The sequence below is a fragment of the Macadamia integrifolia genome, chromosome 10 (assembly GCF_013358625.1).
Source record: "Macadamia integrifolia cultivar HAES 741 chromosome 10, SCU_Mint_v3, whole genome shotgun sequence".
NCBI lineage: Eukaryota > Viridiplantae > Streptophyta > Magnoliopsida > Proteales > Proteaceae > Macadamia > Macadamia integrifolia.
In genome coordinates this window covers 31371809-31379547 of record NC_056566.1, presented here as the reverse complement: position 1 = coordinate 31379547, position 7739 = coordinate 31371809, and positions in this window count along the sequence as shown.

Genomic DNA, 7739 nt, shown 5'->3' with positions numbered 1-7739 from the left:
AGACTTATCTGTAATGAACACACACACACAAAAAAAAAAAAAATGATGCACTAACCTTGAGACGTATTCTTTATATCAGGTACAAAAGTTGAAGCAATAAAAAATTCTATATGTAGGTACAGAAGGGTGAAATCATTTAAGATACTCTTTTTAAGATGTTAAAGAGCCCATAAATTGTGCATACAAAGTTAACCCACGAGTGAACAAAAATCTGGTCGGGGTGAAGAGAGAGAGATGACTTGGTATATTTGCAAATCAGTCACAGTAGCTAGTAAAAAGAAAATAATTGACTCTGCGTCAATGAATTACAATCACTACAAATAGTCATGTTGCTCTTGAATTTGGTTGTTATCCACTCCTACGTCATGGTGTTGGAGTTGGCTAGCCTTACATCATATTACCAAAAAAAGGCTAGCCTTAAAGCTTGTCCATGACTTTGTTGAGTCATTTTTTTCGTCCCTATATATTAAGGCTTTAGGATGCCCGGCCCGAGTACCACCCAATAATAATAATAATAATAATCCCATGTTCTGGCAAGAGGTTTTCCTCTTGCCAGTTTATCTATATGTTTTGGGACTCAAATCATCTATCGCTCGGAGTGAGGATTCAACGAATGGGAGGGTGTCTTGGCATACATTCCAACTATCCAACACTCCATACCACTTATTACCTCACCGCAAAGGATTTTTGTGTTATTTTCTATGTTAAGGGTGTCAATCCCTAGCCCAATAAAACAGGACTGATCGAATCTGACCATTTAAAGATCGGTTCATCCTGCATCGATTATTAAACATGCTGGATTCACAGATAGTACACAATGGGGTAAGCTCGATGAATGCCCAACCGGTCGGCTTGTTTACAAGCTCGACTTGGCCCGACATGTATACCGCAACTATTTATATGTATATTTTGATTTTTTTTTTTTATATAATAGGGTATATATTGATATTTTTATCAATTATTAAATGTAATTTCTTTTTTAAATTGTTGATCATTTAATAAAATTTATTAAAATTTCTTAAATTTAAGACAATTAAGATGATTTAATGCATGTTTAAAGCTTAATTGGTACATTATCTAATTTAAAGCTCGATTATATTCTAATTAAGAAAAACCCAATTAAAGCCTAAAACGTAACCATATCTTGTGCACATCTAAGGCCTGCATGGGTGAATGGATCCCCATTCATGTTGGCCTTTGGGAAACTCTATCCCATGACAAATTACATACCTTTTGAAAAAGGAAAGTCTTAAAAATAATATATTTTTATCTTTTATAGAATAAAGAAATATTTTAAAATTTATTCATATAACAATGGAAAGAGAGTACAGTGGTTTAGTCTTCTTTTAGGAAAGACGGTTAACCTTTTGAATTTTTTCGGTTTTTGTCTCACTTTGTTAAAATCTTTTTGACACAATTACTATCACTTACCTATATTTACTCAAAATTTTATACTTCTCATCGTCCCATTATAATCCCTAAATTCCCAATTCACATCTCCACCCCAACTCCCACAATCGAATGAAATTTGGCTATTATCCTTATCATTGTTGGAAAATCGGGTTTTTTGACCTGACTCGTCCAGTCAAAAACCTAGCGAGTCGACCTGGTTAAACCAAGTCAGGCCGAGTCTTGTTTTTTTTTGTTTTATATATATATTTAAAGGGCGAGTGGTAGTACGACGTACATATTGTAATTTTATTTTCACTTTCTTTTAATATTAATAGTCCATTTAATATTAGATTAATCTAATTATTTTTTTATATTGTAACTGATTCCTAGTTTTTAGGGTGGAGAGATGACAGACATGGTTACTTAACTTGTCTAATATATTTTTTTATATAAATAAATAAATAAAAAATACAAATCCTATATAAGCGGACTCCTCATGAGATCGTGAGCCTGTGATTTCTTAGAGTTATCAAACTTAGTTTTTATAGCAGTCAAATACACAGAAGCAGTGTCCTTTTTAACAACACTATCCTTGCTAGACTCAGGCAAAGCACTTTTAATAACATCCAAGGCCTTCCTATTTGCAGTGACCCACTTGTCATAATTCCCTTTCTCAGTTTGGGTACTGGTTGCAGTAGGTTCAGCTGGTTTGGTGGTCCTAGTACACAGGTCTAAGTCATTGACAATCATGTAGACCTCTAAGGCTTCCATCAATTTATTGAAATTATCCCCAATAAACTTAGGAATATCAAGTACACCAAAACTAGAAGACATCCTGTTGAATATTTCAATAAAGAATATTCTATTCAACATACAGACATATGTAAAAGAATAAGCATGTAACAATTAGCGAAATTAAACATTACAATGTTCAATTATCAATTACTTTAAGAGTGTCAACCGGAACTACATTTCTGACATTTGGGTCTGAAACATGCTGGTCCACTCAAGTTTCTGTTATTACTGTGAGACTTCTTTTAACTTTCGAAAAGTACCACCATCTTTGGATGGACAACATCTTTTAGATTGAGAAATCCCTATTCTGTTTTTCACTTGCTTTAACTTTAACTTTTTTTTGATAATGTCACCTTTGGGTGAACATTAACAATCTTGCTACCAACCATTATTCTCTGTCTTTTCAAACAAAAAAGACATTTGATTTGTATTCTATTACAATAAGGTTGAACTTTACTACTTTGGTAGATTCCATCCAGTCTTACTGTAATAGTTTACAAATTCATTTCGGCAGCTAAAAGTGGGATTGTTTAAGCATAAATAAAAAAATATTCATAAACAAAAGCATGAACTATCATTACCAAGAATAAACAAGTTCATATTTTGATATGCAAGTAATGTATGAGTTGATTTTCTTTTATTTCTTCCAATTAATAGAAAAATTATAAAGAATCATTAAACACCCATCCTTGTAACTTATACAAAACAAATCATAAAAATTGACCAAAACTAGGCTCATAATATATCAAAATGAAGAGCACAAAAAACTGGACTCAACGCAAAAAACTAGGGTGAAAAATTATTCACAGATTTTTCAACAAGCCATTTGAAATTGTAAAATAAAAATAAATCAAAATCAATCCAAACCAACCGGTTCGGCCAAGCAATCTAATCCAGTTTGGGCATATTAGTTCCGGGTCAAAATCTGGGTCAAATGGTCAACGACCTGATCAACCTTGATCGAGTCTAACAAGGTTGGTCATGAGTTGACCCACTACACCTCTTGGTCAACTCGGTAGAGTTTCCGAGTTGACCTGCGATGGCTATCGTCGTTTTTTATTTAAATAATTTTTTTTCTCTCTCCTCTAGTAGCCGATTTCTGGTGGCACGTGCCGACGTGTCTGGAGGTTTTCTATAACTTGTGACATACCTTTGGGATCGTCTTCTCGTGCTCTACAACTTTCATGAAAAAGTTTTGTCATACAGGACCTTTAAGCGAGAGTAAGATAATGATTTTCATAAATTAGAACCCAAACCCTTTTTTTTTTAAATAATTTCTTAATTCTAGCACCATAGTGTAGGCTCTGATACTAATTATTAGTGATTCTAAATCCTATAATCATTTGAATGACTAACAGTGTATAGAATACAAGAATGAATAATGGAAAGAAATCGATCACATACCTGTTGAGCGTGAATGAAGTCCCTAAATCAAGGTTGACGCTTGCACCATGAACTATGATGAAGAACCACACAATATGGGTCATTCTACTGAGATCTTCTGCAACCTCTTACTGTGAGATCTTCTCTCTGTCTCTACACTAGCTCTCTGAGAAAGCAATACTCCCAAAATATTATTATGAAAAGTAACGGCTGTAGGGACCATCAGTATTCTATATATAATAGAATCCCTAAACCCTATTCCATTCCCACAATAGAATAGTTACATTCCCACAATAGAATAGGGTTAGAAGTTTCCTAATTATAGTGGTCTTTATTCTCTTGGACCCAATAGATCAATCAGTATCAGTTAAGCCCACATAAGAGTCCTAACACATATGATGTCTATGCCCTAAACAACTGAGATATATTATCTACCATTCCTAAATAGGTGATATGACATCTCTATCTTTGGTTGTCATACTTCTTTGCATCCATGGTGAAAACTTTTGATACCATGTAATTTTGTCATAACATAATAAAACTATTATAGCGAGAAATGCCCTTTCACCCGGGATGCATGCTTGAAAATTTACACATGATGAATCAATGAATTTAGGTGGAAAACTCAAGAAATGAGCTTGATATTTTCCTTGGCTTGCTTCCCCCTTCCCAACTTTGATACTCTATCTAATTCTCACATTTTTTTTTTATATATTTTCTTCCCTTAATCTAATTTTTACCATTTTTTATCAAAAAAGAAAAGAAAAACCTTTACCATACCTAATGCATAAATTCTGTTTCTAAAGTTTTAATTTTTTTTTTTTTTTTAAACACTAAATAGCCCTAGAAAATTTTATTGATGAATCAGAAAATGAAAGGAAGGGGAAGGGGGAGCATTCACCCTTACACCTAACTAGATAAATTTAAATCCTTATCATGCAATTGCCATTTTAACTTGAGTTTAACCACATCCAGTCTTGGGGATAAGCCTCTAGTTCAGTGGCAGACAATTGAACTCTAGTGTAAGTTCAAGGAAGGTTAAAGGTTTAAGGTTCGATCCTCCTATTCCCACTTTTCTTGATGTGAGAGAAGCATTAAAAAAAATCACTAACGCCTTGCAATCGAAGAACACAGAAATATGCTAAAGATGCTAACTAGCCAATTAAAAAGTTCTTCCCTAGTCGCCTGATTTGATGGTAGTTGATATTGGGTGATCACGTAAATTTCACAAAGCAAAGAATCATCATGCTTGAAATTTTGCACTTGACGGACCCATGAAATTTTGAAATTTTGTGTGGAAAACTCAAGCTTGAAAATTTGAAATTTTGTGTGGAAATCTCAAGCTTGATGGACCCATTTGTTTTCCTTCTAATTCACGCAATTGCCACCTGTATTCTTGAGTGTAACCACACCCATTCGTTCCTTATCTTTCTCTTCCCCTCAGAACCCCAAGTCTCTGACTTGTTATATCAAAATGAAAATAAAAATTGGAAGTCTAAGTCACAGAGAGTGGATGCATTTTCTTATGCATGATTGTAGATCGTAAATCAAAGAGACAAGCATAAGCATCCCATGGCAACGGATGTTTTGATTTAATAAGGTGCTCATAGGGAAAGGTTTTAAAAATTAGATCGAATCAGTATCTGTCGAGATCAATTCTTGGTATCAATCCACAGGTAGTATAGAGGTAAAACAGTTCAAGAAATCTATTTTTTTCTTAAGAAAAAAAAAAGATAGATCCATCTAATCCAGTTCAATCTCAACCAACACCGATCCACAAGGAAGGTATAAGGGTAAAATGGTCTAAAATACTTTACAAAAAAGATAAATTGATCCTATACAGTTCAATCCCAACCCACACCAATCCCATCTGTATCGATATCGGTTAAGACCGTTACCAAGTTTTACAACCTTACTTTTGAGTCGGTCCAGCACATTATAATTCTTTCATTCCCATTGATGTCACACTTTCGTGTGGAGAGTATTCGGATCCAAATTCATGAGGTTGTCCTTTATTTTTCTCCTGTGTGTCCACCTTGGCTACTTTAGGTAATACTTTGTTTGATTTGGATCCATGTAGTCCAACCCTTTGAGTTGGGATAATACTGAGTTTGTTGTTGTTGTTGTTGTTGTTGTTGTTTTGGGGCCTTCCATGCATGGGAGACCTTTAGGGAATCCATCTCCTTGGGAAGGTGTTCAAGTACATCGGAAGTCTTTAATGATTTTGAATGCAAACCGTGCTAATGGGGATGTTTTGGAGGCCCACTAGAGTGAAATGAAGGGGCACTAAGGATGGGGTTAGGGAGCGGGGGGGGTGGGTTTGGGGTAGTAGGAATTACCTCACAAGGCTGAGTAGACTTGACTAGGTTAGTAGGATGAAATTTGTTACAGCTAATCTCTATGGCAGTCGAAGAGATGAAATCTTAAAAGTATTTTAGAAAATACTAAAATCGGTATTTGTAAACCTAAGAGAAATGTGAATTTTTCCTTTTCTTTGGCTGCCCACAGAGTGGCTGCAAACCAGGTAATAGTCAAAAAAATTTCCCCGCTAGTACTGAGTGGAGGAGTAGGAAATTTCCGAAGGTTAACGTGCTTTTGAAGATGAGTTAATGGTGGAGTTGTTAGGCCACGGTAGAAATGGAGGGTGTGAGATGATTTTCCGCACTACAGGATTGGGCGGGGTAGGAAAATGGTAGTAGGAGCTGGTTGGGGGAGGAGAAAATAGAGTAATCAAAGAGCCCAGTCAGAAGAGTTACACAAGGTGGTAGGAATTTCCTACCATATTAACTTCCAATGACGCAATTGCCACCTTATATTCATGAATTGGACCACAAGGTCCACAATCACTCTTGTTGCCTCATTCTTCCTCTACCCCACAATTATTGAAGTCTCCTGCTGCGACAAGAAAATGAAAATGAAATTGATAGTTTAAAGAAGTCAACAAAGTCAACAGTGAATGGATGCATTATTTTCTTTAAAGCAATTGGGCAGGTTTAGCATTTGAGGTGCGTTTCACTATTACCAAATGTGATCCGACTCGGTATTGTTGAAACCTAATCCCTTCCGGTCAAGGTTCGTAATCATGGTTCTAAGTATTGGTATCGATTTGGCAACTCTTCAATCTTAATACCTGATCAATGATTCAATATCGTATGAATTGAAAGGTATGGATCAAGGATTCATTTTTTAAAGAAAAGCAATGACGATCTGATACCAATCCCTTTCGATACCATAACAATTTTGGAAACGATAGATATCCAATCTAATATACCATGCTCTAAGACCATGTTCGTAATCTGAATTCTTAGACAAACCATTATTTTTCTTAAAAAAAGTTTTTATTATCGTTTTATTCGGTTGATTTCATCAGTTCCAATCGAATTTCTAAAACCATGCTTTCGACAAAGCTCTACTATTAAGTTTTCTATGATTACAGATGGCAAAAGATTCTGTGCAATGTCTCATCTTCCCTCCAAGGTCCTATCCAAGGTTCTAAAACACGGGAATGGTCCCCGGATTATTCAAAGCCAAAACCATTCTGATTCTACTCTTATTTTTTATATTATTTTACACTTGGACAATACAAATGAAATGGATCAAAAAGATCAAGATCTAAAATCGATCATGATATATGATTGATATCATTCTAATCCAATTGATATTCATCGTTTCCATTCCGTTGTCTAGAACCATCTGATAAACCCGCAGGCCCCACCCTGTAATGGAGAAGGATTTCAAGCATTGCCGTATGAGGAGGGTGGGTTACGATGTCCCAAAATACGAGACTGTCATTTTGGCCCCTTGTCGTGACCATTGTTAGTTAAAACGGGAACGGCAAAAAAACAGAAACGTACGGTACGGGTTTTAAACAAATAAAAACGATGAACGGTACGGTCAAAAAAACAGGGAATGGCAAACGGACGAAAACGAACGGTACGAGTATTAAACGTGTAGTTTTCAAAAAAACGAAACCAAAAAAACAGTAGTATACTCATGCAATTTGAGAGATTATTAGCTGTATACATGCATCTAATATTCCAAAAGCTCTAGAAATCCCAAGATAAAATAGCCCAATGGGCTACAAGAAAATGAGATATTGTTAACTTTAGCTTCTCTTTACTCATTGGGCTATAAGAACTAATAGGTTTTTTTTTTTTTGTTTTTTTGTT